Genomic DNA, 15,633 nt, shown 5'->3' with positions numbered 1-15,633 from the left:
TAGATGGGAGTTACAAGTTAAGAACCTTTTATTTTCAGGTGTATTATTCAATAAATGGTCTTTGGACTACTGGCCTATTAAACAAAGGAAAAATTTCAGGTGGGTCAACAATTTAAGTGTTTTTTTTTTTTTTTAAGAGAAAAGACTCCTAAAAAGCATGGAAAGAAAAGGTGGAGGTATATGTTTGTAATCTTGGAGTGACAAAGCTTTCTAATATTGACATGAGATCCAGAATTCAAAACTAAATTTGGTTAATTTTGCTACATAAATAAATTTCAGACTTCTATAAGGCAAAAAACATGTCAAAGGATAAATTAGGAAACTATTTGTAACACATGTATAAGTCAAAAGAAAGTTATTACTAATACGTAAAATATTCCTGCAAACTACCAAGAAAAAAAGACAAAGAGCCAAAAAGAAAAATGAACAAAAGATATGAAGACAATTCACAAAATAGTCTATGGAAGTATGAAAAATGCTCAACTCACTAATAACTTTGATTAAAATAATAATGGGCATTCCAGCAATCAGATTGATAAAACAATGAATAATGACCATTTGAGAGTCTGAGGTCAATTTGGTCTTATCTATTAAATGGTATTCATTTCTTTGGCCCAACAATTCTATTACTAGAAACTGGTCCTTAAAAAAACTCTAGAAATGTGTAGAAATACCTCTAGGTGGATGTTTATTACTACATCATTCACGATACTGAGAAACTGAAAATAGCCCAAACGTCTGTTAATAGGAGATTAATAAATTATGATATACTCTTGTAATGAAATACTCTGTGACATTTAAAAAGAGTGAACTAACTGTCTGTATTACAGATGTGAAAAGGTATCTAAAATATATGATTTTGTGAAAAAGCAAGCAATGATATCATTTGGGGTAAAAATAATTTCACTCATTTGATATTACTATATATATAGAAAACAATCTGAAAAAAATATGTGCAAAAACTCCTTACTGTCAGGATATGATATGATGATATGCTTTGTTCTTTAAGCAAGAATTTCCTGAGGAGGCTACTATTACACATCAACCTGGTGCCTGATTTCCCGCGACACTAGCCCTACCTTGTCTGAGCTAGCCTCTGCTTCCCTGGTGCTGTCTAGTGGCTGTAGTGCACCACTTTTTACCCTCAGGTACCCTAGGAAGTTGAAAAAGACCATCAAAGAGTGACACTTATGGCAGAAAAATCCAAGTAAAAGGTTGCAGTCACCCTGCACCATAAATTACAGCATCCAGCCCGACTAGATGGAGCCAAAAGCTGATGGAGGTCCACAATTCCTCCTTCACAATCTCAATATCCAGAAAGCCCTGCAAACAAGAGTTTTGTTGTAGTCACTCATCAATAATACCTTACCTGACCTGACCTGAATTCATTTGGCAGCAGAACCTGACCCAACCTCACATTTTATAGGCTGTAGAATATTCATACATTTTGCTTCCTAAATATTAATATGTTTTAGTATGAAGATTTGCTCTATATCATCTTTCTAAAATCTAAACAGTTTTGAATTCTGAAACATATCTGGCCCAAAAGGTTTTAGCTAAGAGATTTCAGACATGTACAAAGAAATAAATTCATAGACTGTTAAACATGGTGCCCACTGGAGTTTTGCAATGTAGCAGCCTTGAAAATTACCACAAATGTTTATTAAACAATTATTGTTTTTTACTCTTCCTGTACTTTTACTACCATGCTGGGTAAGGCAGAGGGCTACAAAAGGTAAAGAAGCCATAATACCTACCTCATGGAGTTTTTAATTCCAACGGGGAGAAAAGACAACCACATAATAGGTAATATAAACTAAATGTGGTTTGGATTTTGAGGGGGAAAAGATCATATTTAAATAGGGAAATCAAAAAATGTTTTTGTGGGGAAGGTAGCATGTTAGATGGACAATTGAAAATGCACGCTTTTGACAGCAAGAGTTATAATAATGGCTGTTATAAACAAAAAAATATGGAATGAGCAAAAGTACAATTTAGCTAAAGCATGAAACGTGGTCAGGGATCCAAGAATCTCTTGTAATTATATATAACATTTTTGTGTTTTTTTTCTGGGGTGATTGCTCTCACAGTATTTTCAAAGGCATCAGTGACGCCTCTCCAAAAAATTTAGGTGCCACTTCCGTAAAGGAATGGTGAGAATTATTATTAAACAGAGGGTTGAGAAAATGTAGAATGACACAATGTGATGTTTGGCAATTAACTGAGTAGAGAATGAGATGCCCCTAAAGATTTTTGAGCACTGTAGTGACATATTCCAATACTTTCAGAAAATTAATGTATTAGCAGTGAATAGGAAAGATTGAGGCAGGGTGGCTACGAGGGCATGAGAACAGTCTGGGAATGGCACATCAAGGGCCTGAGCCAGGGTGGTGGCTGAGAGGAATGGGTTCAGTGGATAGATGGGAGCCAAGTTGAGTAGGGTAATGAAAGTTCCACAAAAGAATTTTTTGGGGGAAAAAAGATGTAGATAGAGGAACTTTGACCTAAAGAAGTAGGAAGTATACGATTATTTTACTAAATAAAGGAGTGATGTTGAAAGTAGTATTTAGAGAGGATTATCCTCAGAGCACCATGCAAAATGGATTTGAACAGAAGTTAGATGCCTTTGAGTCAGAGAGAACGCCTATGGAGCTGATACATGGCTTATGAGATGTGGTTTAATTTCAAATTGTATATATTATATTCCATATAATATACTCACCAGGATATTGAAATAATATAATCTTTTGTGCACAACATAACTTCTGAGAATTGAGACGTTCTGTTCTGTCAGTTCACTCATTCGTTTGCTCATTTATTCATTCATACAAAAACAAAAGCACATATTCAGTGACTTCTTTGTGCCAGGATTTGTGTTCCATATTGAGACTCAAAAATGAACAAACTAAATTCATAAGTTAGCGAGAAAGAAATATAAACACATTATTAAAATACAGTCTAGTAATATTTATGGGAGGTATGAACTACAAATTGTGGAAGCACAGGATAGGGAACAGCTAACTCTGGTGTAAATTACTGGGGGGCAAAGGGGAGAAGTATGAATCTTGCATAAGCATTAGATAAAAATTTAAAATTTTTAAGATCCTTATAATTCCCAAGTTTGTAGTGCTATTTGTGTTGTTAACAGTAGAGAGCACAATGGTTGATCTTTTATTAAGCAGAGCACTTTAGTGAATGTTTCTTTATGCAAAGTCAGTCCAGAGCCTACTTTGGGTTGAGGGGGATGAAAGTGTGAAGAACTGAACCCCTCTCTGTGTACAATTGTAATATAAATTAGAGGGTTGTCGGCTGGAAGCTGGGGCAAGGAGTAGGAGGAAATAGAGAGCCTAACACCAGAGTAAGGGGCAAGAGCTCAAGAAATAAACTGTGGGAAGTTTTCTATTGCGGGGAATGGTGGATAAATCCCTAGGAATGGTGAAATTGGAATTATTCACTGCCTTATGTTTTTATTACCTCCAGCTACTCTCAAACCTTAAGTAAATTTTCACTTTACATTATCACCCTGTGTTACTGTTGTTTTGGGGAAATGAAGGAAGGTGGTGATGTCTACTATGTGTGGCAAATAGGTTGGCAAGAAAGGACAGCAGCAGTGTTAGTCAAGAGCATTTGTTATGGCTGGAGTGGGCCATTTCTCCCAAAATAAACGAGAACGCTGGTTTTATAATATGATGCACATCCCTCAGGGCTGGTGCACTGAGGTGTGTGAAGAAAATGTTAGTACTTATATTTATATTTATTCTTATTCAAAAACAAGAAATGAGTCATCGATGTCAGTGGTATCTGTTCTGGCACACACTCTCAATGCATACATCAGAGGCATATGCCGCTGATGGAGGGCAAGGCCTCCTATGGAAGTGCCCAAGCTCCATGGTGCAGAGGCGTCGATGCGTGCAAACTCCCCCGTGAATTCATGGTTAGGGTATGGCAAGGTATTACAGCTTATCTGGACCCACAAAGAAACTACAGATTGAAGATAATACCAATTAATTTAAGCACAAATGAACAAGAAAAATGGCAGAGCTGAAATTTCTCCTGCCTCCAGTAATAGCTACTCATCAGCCAGATGTAGAGCTACAAACTAGACAATGTAATCAGATCTGTCAAGAAATCAAAAAAAATTAGAAATTATCAGGAAGATAATTTGAAATATGGATATACATACATTTCATAAAATGTATGAAGAATTGCTTGCTCTAAGAATACGTTTTGCTAAACATATTGGTTAATAACTATATGAAGCCATTATTATAAACGAGACATTTAAAAACAGTATTTAGAACCTGAAGCCACACTTCTACCATTTTTTCAGCAATGTTTAGGGTCATGCCATACTCAATTTAATAATTGAGTTCGGGTTCGGATCCCAGGCACGCACCAACGCACTGCTTCTCCGGCCATGCTGAGGCCGCGTCCCACATGCAGCAACTGGAAGGATGTGCAACTGTGACATACAACTATCTACTGGGGCTTTGGGGGAAAAAAAAAATGGAAGATTGGCAATAGATGTTAGCTCAGAGCCAGGCTTCCTCAGCAAAAAGAGGAGGATTAGCATGGATGTTAGCTCAGGGCTGATCTTCCTCACAAAAAAATAAAAAATTCAATTCAGTCAAATGCAAGGTCTCATTACTATGAGGCCAATGAAATGATTGGGGCAAGCTTGCACAGCCTGATGGCTTGGAGCTCAGGGGGTCCACTGTGCCGTCCAAATCCATCCAGTCTCGATTGTGGTTCTACACCATGCTTAAACATCAGTGGAAAAGATTCTTGGCAGACTCTCATGGGCAGAGAGTCCAGGAAATCTCCTAGTTAGTTAGTACCAGTTTTGTTGGCCCATCTGGGGAGTTTAGCACAGACTAAGGCTGATTGGGAGTTGCCTACCTTTTCTCTGCCCAGCCTTACTCTCCTCCTGATTTTTGAGAATAGGAGCTGGCTGGAGAACAGGAGCCATTTGAGAGTTGGATTTTGTCTGAGTTAATGTTATCTCATCATCTCTAGATGCTTTATGATCGGGTTTTACTGGTTGCTAAGTTCTGTTTCAATACTGAAATATATAAAAAACTGTGTTTTTGATGAGTCAGTAAAGCAAAGATGTATAGAGAAGACATAGTCTCAATAGTAATTGCCTTGTTTACTAAGAGAATGTTTTATGAAAGACTGCATAAACCATGGATAGGATTGTTGCTGTGACATTAAAAAAAGAAATTTCAGGTTAAGGTTACAGTTAACAATCATATATGAAATTCATTTACTGCTTCCTTCACAGGCAAGCTATATATTGCAGCAAACAAGTTGAAACCATAAGTGAACGAAGCTTTGCAAGATATCGTTTCTGTGGTTGATTTTTAGCACAAGGCCCTTAAAATAGAGTAGAATCTTAAAAATATTTTGCAACATAAAATCTCTTTTACCACACAGTGGTTTTCTCACCACACAGTACTTAAAAAGAGTCGTCAAATTTAAAGATGAGCTACATATGTTCTTTTATAAAAGGATATGTGTTCCGAATTGCTGACCTTTTCTATGATGACAGGTTTCTCAGAAGATATTACTTAGAAGATATTTAGCAGAAGGGACACTTCATCTGCCCCTTCAAGGTAGGGACAATGTTTGTTGATAGAAAAATCGAAGTAACTGCCTTTTGCAAGATATCTTTGTGATGCAGAGAGCATTCTGAAGTACAGGTGTCTGCAGATGATTCCATTGTTATGTGCTTTTGTCGTGAAGGCATTATAAGTACATTATAGATAAAAAGTTTCATAACTTCTTAAAAAATCTTCCAAGAGTTTCAATGGTTAGGTTCTGAACATATTTAATAATAATGGTGGCATATATGTAACACTTATTACATACGAGGAACTTGACTGTATGTATTACTTGAAGCACAAAGAGGTTAAATCACTTGCACAGGCAAATAGCGAATAAATAGCAGAGCTGAGATTGGAACCCAGAGAACCTTCTCTCTTATCCGTTACATTGTATCTTACTCATTATCTAGTGTCTCTTTGTCCTAATTATTTGTAATGAAAACTGATTTATATCAGGGAGGGTAGAAATTTGCTAGCTGAATTTCAAGGGAAAAGAAATTTTGCATAATTGGTAGGTGGAATTGAAAAATGAATATCATGACTAAGTAATCTGTCTGCAAACAGTCCATTCATTGTCCATGGCTTCTGGATGACTATCTTCTGCCTTCTCCTTCTTCTCAGCCTTCCAGCACTCTCCCACCCTAACTTTCAGCTGATGACCGTGCTTCCTAATTTTCTGAGAAAACTTCATGAAACCGCTGCCACCAAATGTACTCATGTGGCATCTAATACGTAATCAACTTTTCCTCCTCCTCCTAGGGATCTGCACTCCTGCTCAAGGCCAGCCCTCTCCCCTGTGCACCACATATGTCCAGAAGCCTCCTGTCAATTCAAGGGCAGGCTCCAGCAATTTTTCCCCTCCTCACTTAAATCATTATTTTTTTTTTCTCTGCTGGATCATTTGCATCAGCATGTGAACGTGCTATTATTCCTCCCATCTTAAAATAAAATGAAACAAAACAAAAATACTTCTGTTGATTTTACTCATCCTTCAGCTACCAACTATTTTTTTACTCCTTCTGCAGCCAAACTCCTCCAATGAATTTTCTTCTCCCATTCTCTCTTAAACCTAATCCAGTCAGTCTTTTGTCTCTGCCACTCACTCCACCAAAACTTCTCTTATCAAGGTTACCACATTGCAGATCTTATGGGCAAATTCTCAGTCCCATCTTACTTGATCTATTGGTAGCATTTGCCAGTTGATCACTCCACCTTCCTGGAAATACTTTGTTCACTTGGCTTTCAGGACACCAGACTCTCTTAGTTTTCCTCACTGGCTCCTGTTCAATCTCCGCTTCTCTTTTAGCTTTCAACATCAGAGGGCCTAGTTCTTGGTGTTTGGACTCTTCCTTTCTGTTTATATGTTACATCCTTGGAGAGCTAATCTAGTCTCATGACTTTAGATTAGTCATCCATATCCTGATCTCTCCCAAATTTCTATCTGTAGCTCAGACTTTTCCCCTGAACTCCAGACTCATATATCCCTGCTGACTTGCTATCTTCATAGATAACTACTGAACATCTCAAACTAATAAGTCCAAAAGTTAGCTCCTATTCTGCTTTGGATTTTGTTTGGTAAGCCATTGTTACTCCCAATTTGGTCTTCAACCTATTCTGCCTCAGAATCACTAGGGATGCTGGTTTAAAATGAAGATTTCTGAGCCTCACCTCAGATATGCTGAATCAAAATATCTAAGTAAGGGACACAGAAATATGCACCTTTCAATAACCTGCTCAGCTGTCTCTTATACTTATCAAATACTTATAAAGTACTGCTTTATTCAGAGAGGAGCCAAAGTCTTTAAGCTGGAAGGTGACATGGTCAGCTTTGTTTTTATAGTTAATTAGTGGTAGAACTTGGATAAACAGAAGTAAATTTAACAGTTAAATAGAAATTTTACTTTGTACATCAAAAGGGCTCACTGTGTCCCAAACAAATATAATGAAAAAAGCTACACTTTTGCACGTATTGAACAAAGTTTTAATTTCACATTGAAAGAAAATCTCCTACATGAGTTTAAATAGGAAAAAACAAACTGGTTAACTGCCAAGAAATAAAAATTAGGCTGATGTTAGATTCCCTCTTTGAAGCCCTAAATGCTGGGATTGGCCAGAATTCTATCACGTTGAGTTGCTATTCTTGGGTGAAGGTAACATATGTTCTCATTTATGTGTAAGGCTGTAGGAATATGCCCAGCCTCTACTGAAGTACATGTTTGTCTGATACTTGAGTGAAATTAGGATTCCTGGGGTGGCCTCTGGTTCAGCATAAAGCTTAGTAACGTTCTTCTGTGAGAGATGGGAGGTGCCATTCTCTCTGCCCTGGCTACCCACCGGTATGATGTAACTCTCCCCAGTGGCCTCCTTCAGGTGTCATATGCTCATTTCTGGTGCCCAGTGTCAGTGTCTCTCTCCTCAGGGGACATATTCCATGGCTTCTTTGTTCCCAGCCCAAGACTCTTTGTGTCTATTCTGTCCATAGGTATTTCCATATATCTTATTAGCCTTTTCCCCTTGGGAAAATTAAATACCTATGTAATATCTATTTTGTTATAAAGATTACATGAAATAAACCAGTTAAGTTCCCAGTATGTTGACTGATAGGGAGCTCAATAAAATTTTGTTTCCTTCCTTCTCCGCCTCCCCCAATACCCTTTTTCTTCGCTTTAATCAAAAACCTTTGGATCTTATATTAAGATACTTTAAAACTTACTCGTTCATGAATGTCTAGCTCTCTTTCACACTCTGCCAGATATTTATTCATTCTTCCCCTCCTTCTCCCCTCCAGTTTTATGTGACGAGCCCCAGATTGGCTAATGTGAAAAACTGGTCCAAACCTTTGTCTCATTCTGTGTCTTCAGAATACTTTGGCTTCTAGAAAACATCCAGAAAATTTGAACGAATACTAAAATTAATATCCATACTTAACTATTTGAAAGTAAGTCGCAGACATCATATTTTATCTCTCAAGATTTCAAAATGTATTTCCTGAGGACAAGAACATTCTGCAGTATAACCACAATATTACTATCATACCCTGAAATTTAACATTGATACAATCATTTTGTCTAATATATAGCCAGTATTCAAATTTCCCCCAATTATTCCCAAAATGTCCTGTATAGGTTGTTTTTTCATGTAGGATCCAATCAAGAACCATGTATTTCATTTGGTCTTCAGTCTTAAAAGATCTCCCACTATGTTTTGTCTATCAGGACATTGACATTTTTGAGGAGTCCAGGCCGCCTGTTTTGTAGAAATTCCCACAATCTAGATTTGTCTGATTTTTTCCCTACATGATTAGACTCAGGTTAAACATTTTGACAAGAATCTTACACAGGCCAGTGGTTCTCAAACACTCTGGTCTCACCTTTACATGCTTAAAAATTATTGAGATCCTTAAGAGTCTTTGTTTATGTGGATTATATCTATCAAAATTTATCATAGTAGAAATTAAAACTAATTTTTTGAAATTTTCTCATTAATTCATTTTAAAAAAAGCACTCATTAGGTGTTAATTTTCCAAACCAAAAAAATTTAATGTCTAGAGTGATATTGTTTTACATTTTTATAAGTCATTTTAATGTCTGCCTTAACAGAATACAGCTGTGTCTCATACCTTCATCTACATTCAGTCTGTTGCAATATGTTGTTTTGGTTGAAGGATATGAAGAAAATGTGGTGTCACACAGATAGCTAGAAAATGGAGGAGTGTTTTAATTGTCTTTTCAGACAAGTGGTGGTCATTTCATTAGGGATTGCAAAAGGATGATATTCTACTTCTGATTTATCAGCTGTAAATCTTTTTTATAGTTCTTTCTCTTTCCCAAAAGGCAATTTGGTAAGCTTAAAATACAGTTTATACTCGAAGGCCTATTAGATGCTTATTTTCTTTTAATTATCAATTTTTAAAGTAATGAGTTTGTGCCCTAGCAACCTTCAGTCGTTTCCAGTGAGTTTGTTCCTTTTTTACATATTATGTACTCATGGCTTTTTATATAGTCAGTGTGTTTTAATCACTTCAACTAAATTATTTTTGACATTCAAATTGTCTCATCTTTGGTCAGTGTGGCTTTGACAAAATTTCATTAACTCTCAGTAGCCTCAAATTCTGTTACAACAAAGCATCCCAGACTCAACTTGTACATTTCCTTCCCCAGTCTTGGATCAGCCATGTCTCTAAGGAGCCTTGGTTCCTTTTAGATTAAAATGATATTAGACATGACGATCTGGATCTTAGTGTTTGTTGCTGCTGTGATTGTCTTTGCTTCTGGGCATTTTCAGTAGACAGACCTAGAAAATATTTCTTTTTTGAAAAACTGGGGTGATCATGAGTTTACACCAAAGTTTTTCAGCCTCGGCACTATTGACATTTTGGGCCAGTTAACTCTTCATTGTGGGGACTGTCCTGTATGTTGTAGATGTTTAGCAGCATCCCTGGCCTCTCCTCAGTAGCACCTATCCCCTTCGTTGTGTAAACCCAAATTGTCCCTAGGCATTGTGAAATGTCCAAGAGACGGGGTGGGGGAAGGGTCAAAATTGCCTCTAGTTGAGAACCGCTGGTTTATACTTACATTTCTAGCACCATTAAAATAATTCCCCAATTGTTTTATCCATATGTATATGTGTGTGTATATATATACGTATATTTTTTTTTCTTCAAAATACCAATATCAGCATAACATCTAACTGTGGGCTAGTTCTGCTCTGTGGGTTAGTTCTTCCATCCTTTGCATGAAATCTTAGTCTAATCCCATACTTGTTAATCAGAAAAATAATCTCGTTTCAGTAATCAAAATGCACAGGCCAGCATTATAGTCAAAATTCCAAACTCTCACCTAATTTAGGGTTCCTCTTTGCCCCGGCTCAGCACTGCTTGGGGCCTGAAGTCTGTGAGGAAGAATGAACAAGATCACCTTCTGTGTTACTCTGCTCACACTCCTAAGTCCCATTAGCAGCTAATTTTGATCTATCAGGATGAAGGCATAGGAATAGGTGTTAAAGGAGGGGTACAGTTGTACTTGGCAGGTGCATATATGACTGTCACTGGAGTTCTCTGTGTTTGATGGATGATTATAGCTGACTTTCTCTAACAGGACACTTTGGTGGGATTCTTGGGGATATTTCACTGGGAAACTCCAGCTGTAATCCTGTCATGAGAGTGATGCCTCTCTTTTCTCTGGATACTTCTGACTCTGACCCTCAGCCTCTGGACTTAAGTGGTCAGCCCTACACAGATTCCCTCTGTTGGATTGCAGTGCCCTCTAGGCTGTCCTCTTAGAGAACATTTTTACAAAGAAAGAAACTTTTTATTCACATAAATATTTTCAGAAAGTGCTCGAATTAAAGGAGTAGAGCTTAACAAATTATCACTAAGTAAATAAAACCATGTTACCATCACCCAGGTCAAAAAATTAAAAAATCATTAGCTTCCCAGAACTCCCCTTGTACCCCTTCCAATCACCCTCAAAAGTAACTACCATCCCAACTTCTAACATCATAGATGGTTTTGACAAATTGGGAACTTTATATTAATGGGATCATACAGTATTTTTCTGTGTCTACTTATTTTAGACAACATTGTACTTATGGGGTTCATCTACATTTTTGCATGGGCTAGATATTCATTCTCATTACTGTGTAATAATGCATTGAATAAATGAAACAGAGTTTGTTTATACATTATACTATAGGTGATCGTTTGGGTTGTTTTCAGTGTGGGGCTATTATGAACACTGCTTCTATAAATATTCTTGTACTAATCTTTTTTTGCATATGTGCATACCTATCCTTACAGATGAGTTTTGCATTTGCCTCTCCCTGCACCCTAGGAATTTCACTGATCCTAGACAAGTATTTGTTCCTTGGCACAGGTTCATATACCATGTGGTAGTGAAAATTTACCTCCCATAAAGGCCAAGACTTTTGTTTGTTTTGTTGTTAGTCATGGATGACTCTCCTCCCCACCCAAAGTTTTGGACAGATTCTTGGCTTTGTTGGCATATTCTGGCATATTCTGAGTAGTTCCTACTTGCACAGAGCCTAGGCAAAACAGGCACACAGCATTTATAAGAGGAATATATTGAATGTGTAGTCGGTACACGGTAGAAATGTCTAGGCCTTTCTGGGATCAGTCAAGTAAGACCCAACTTGAAAGCTGAGTAAGAATTTGCCAAGCAGATAAACTCTCCTATTGTTTATCATTATGTCATTCATCCTGTTTGTGGTGGCCCATAGGTTATAAATATTCCTAAATGTCTTGTAATTCCTGGTGGAAGGTGTGGGTAGATAGCAAGGATGTTAGAGGGTGGAATGCACTGAGTGGTTTAATAGAGTGACTTTTTATAGATTTGTTGTTTAGTAACAATGTTATGTTGAACGGAGGAGCAGCAACAACGTGCAATTTGAGCCATCAGTCTGTGATTTATGAGGAATAAGCAAGTGGATCTAGACATGGATGTGTTTTTCGAAACCAGAATATAAATTTGAGACTGTTGTCTAAAGAAAAGTGGTGGCAGCAGACACCATGTCGGATCTGCAACCACCACAGTTCAACATTTTGCAGACTTCCCAGATAATGTTGTGACAGAGCCAATGCATTTGGGTGTGAGCTTTCTTCATCTGCATATACAGCCAGGTACCTGATGGAGTGACACATGCCGTGGAGTGGTCTTTTCTGCATTCCTTGCCTTCCTGGTGGCTCTGAATCCTGGCCAAATGTTGTGGTACAGAGGCAGTGCCTGGGCCCCAGGCCAGTTATCTTGGTCTACTGTAGTTGAAACTGGCTGGCTGCAACATTTCTTAGGCTAAAAAATCTCTTAGAGAAGATTAACCTCTGACTATACCCCCTGTCTTTTGCTTGCATGATGCAGTATCTGCTTTGCAGTTTTGACAGCCCAATGTTAGTGTTAAAGATGACCATAGCTTAGAGTGGACTGAGCTTCCAGATTTCTTTAAGCCATTCCATTTTGTTACAGGCAGTCCATGATGATATGAGTCGTGCTAACTCCTTAAGATAGTGACTTCATGCCAATAGCCTTAATTATCAGAAATTTTCCCTCCCACTCAAATGTCAAATCTTGGAATGCTCAGCTTTCCCCCTACCAAAAGTTATAAGAATTGCATTCTATTTGGTAACTATAATTTCCTCATTTATACTTAAATATATATTTAAATTTATTTAGTGCTCATCATCACATCCTTTCACAGCAGACTTCCTCCCTCATGCATTCTCTATTGTAACTCATCTATTGTTGGCTAGGTTACATCTGTAGGAACCTCTTTAGGAAGAGTGTATAGGGGCCTTATTTCCTGATTTTATGCATATTTGAGAATGTCTTTTAGTTGCCTTTGAAATTGAATAACTTGACTAGGTGTAGAATTCTTGGGTCACATCTGGAACAGGATTTAGGGATGTGATAATAATCGTAATTATTGTAGACATTCATTAAGTACTTGCTATGTGCTGTAGACATTCATTAAGTACTTGCTATGTGCCAAACTATTCTAAGTTCTTACATTAGTTCATTTAATCCTTAGATGCAACCCTAGGTACTAATATTATCTTCATTTGACTTGTCAAAGATCACCCAGCTAATAATTAGTGAGGTTGACATTCAAACTTAGGCAGTATTGCCCCAAAGTCCATACTCTTAAATTCCTATACTACCTCTCAGGTCAGTTAGTTGTGTGACCTTAAGCATGTTACTTAACTTCTCAGTTAACGCTCTATAAAAGGTACTAATAATACCTCCCAAGGTGATGATAAAGTGAGTTAATTCATGCAAGTAGCTTGTAAGAGTGCTTGTAAATAGCTTGTAAATGCTTAATAATTGTCTGTTGCTGTTATTATTATGCTATGGATAGTAAGCTGCAGATCTGAGCTTTGAACAAGCAGTCTGACTTCAGTAACTGCTCTTCAACACTACAGTATCAACAATTAAGATGGCATTTCAATTAAGTGAGGAAAAGGGATTAATTTGAAAAACAGTGTTGGGACATATTCGGTAAACACACAGTAAATACTTGTTGTATTAATGAGAGTTTTGTAAAAGTATGTATACATTCACTTAACAAATATTAACAAATAGATATTACGTACTCTCTAGGTCTGTACAGACAGACTGGAAGGAAACATAAAAATGAGAATAGTTGCATGGTAATGAGATTGTAGATGATTTTGAATTTCCTTAATTTGTTACAAAATTTTTCTAATAATATAATTTATGAAATAAACAATTTGACCAGATAATCACTAAATTTTTTTTCATAAATAGTGAGTTTGAGATACCTACAGAGAGATGGTTGGAAAGTCAGAGCTCAGGATGAGATTTTGGAGCCATGAGAAGATGACGAGACCACTCCCATAGTGTGAACGGTGGAATACAACATATGAGGAATAGGCAAAGGAGGAGAGATTGGCAAAGGGAACTTAAAAGGAACTGTTGGAAAGATAGATAAAAGGTCAGAAGAGACGTGCCCCCAAACACAAAGCAGGGGACAGGTGGGGAGAGAAATTACCAGTGGCAAATTAGACAGAAGGTCAAGAAAGAATCCACAGTATTTAGGAATGAAGAAATCTTTGATGATGTTATGCCACTTCATAAGAACAGTGAACATATAAGCCAAATTGCACTATGCTGAGGAAGAAAGGAAGTTGGGTAACTAGAAACTGCAAACGAAGATGACTTTTTCAACAGTTTAGAAGACAAAGAAAGGGATGGACTCAGGGAGAATTCAGAGTGAGATAGAATTTCTTTGTTTTTTTTCTTGATGCTGGAATTTTTTGAAATGGAAAAACTTGAGGAGAAAGGACAACATCATTGGAGAGGGAAAGACTAAAGATTTTAGGAGAGAAAGGGGGAAATTGATGGGACAAGATTTGAAGCAGGTGGGAAGGAATGGTTTGGAATGTAGACTGAGAGCCCTGGTAAGGAGGACTTCTTCTCTGAGACACTGAAGAAGGAGACGCTGTTGTAAATCATTTAAGAAATAGAAAAGAGACACATCAGCAGCCTTCCAGCTACTGGTGTTTCAGGCTTTTTTCCTGGACTCTTGTAACTTAGATGTAGAGAGTAGGACAACCTCCCTTCAAACAGCAATTACATCCGTGTGCACTGTTTGTTTAATTTTGTTCTCATATAGGATGGAAAGTCTGGCTCCCTATTTTCTGTTCTCTCTTTTTGTGAGAAATCAGTGTAGGGTCTAGATAGATGATAGATAGATAGATAGATAGATAGATAGATAGATAGATAGATAGATAGATAGATAGATAGATATAAATAGATAGGTAGATAAACTTACACACACTTTACTCCCACAGTCACTCCTGTAGCCTGCAAATACAACTTGTGGTAGAAAATAAACCCGAGTCAAATCAGAAAGTAGCGTGCAGTACACTCTGCTAACCTAGGGGGCATAGGTGTGCAGCTTCATCACTACCCTTTATTATGAGGAAAGCCCAATGCCCAGGACTGCTAAACAAGAAAATGAATGCTAGTGTGTGAGAGTACATGCACATAAGTTTGTGGAGGAATATATTTTTAAGAAACTTACCGTCTGTGCTTTTCCAAAAATGCCCCAGGTGAGCCCATTCTGTTATTAGCTGTCCCATAGATGTGGCCTTTTTGCCTTTTGCCATTTGGGCATATCTTTTCCCCTGCTTGATTAAGCACACATATAAGGTACCTCTGTGTTCCTTTACTACAAACTTTGGCCAGAAGAATAAATCTGATTTGAATGTCAACTAATGGAAAATACTATAGGGAAATTCCATAATCCTTTAAAATTATTTTTCATGCTTAAAAAGTATAAGTAAGCTGGTGATGTTAAAAGACTCACAGTCTGTTTTATAAGAATTTATTGGAAAATGAGTGCCAAAGAAGTAGATTTTCCAGTTAATTAATATTTACATGGTTAAGTTGAAATATTTTTTATTTTTGTTCAACCTAAATAAATTAGATTGTTTCGTGCCTTATTAAATAGAACATATTTGTGGTTTAAAAATCATTGTTGCATTAAATTCATA

At 37.2% G+C, this 15,633-nt stretch overlaps 1 protein-coding gene across 1 annotated transcript in view; it reads left to right on the top strand.

Annotated features, from left to right (window-relative positions):
* PGR (progesterone receptor) overlaps positions 1-15,633 on the top strand; it is a 74,183-nt gene that overhangs the window by 15,989 nt on the left and 42,561 nt on the right. The gene's annotated exons all lie outside the window — the stretch shown is intronic.

Source organism: Ceratotherium simum, chromosome 7 (genome assembly GCF_057802395.1).
Source record: "Ceratotherium simum simum isolate JZ-2026a chromosome 7, ASM5780239v1, whole genome shotgun sequence".
Lineage (NCBI taxonomy): Eukaryota > Metazoa > Chordata > Mammalia > Perissodactyla > Rhinocerotidae > Ceratotherium > Ceratotherium simum.
This window is presented reverse-complemented; position numbering and strand designations above follow the sequence as displayed.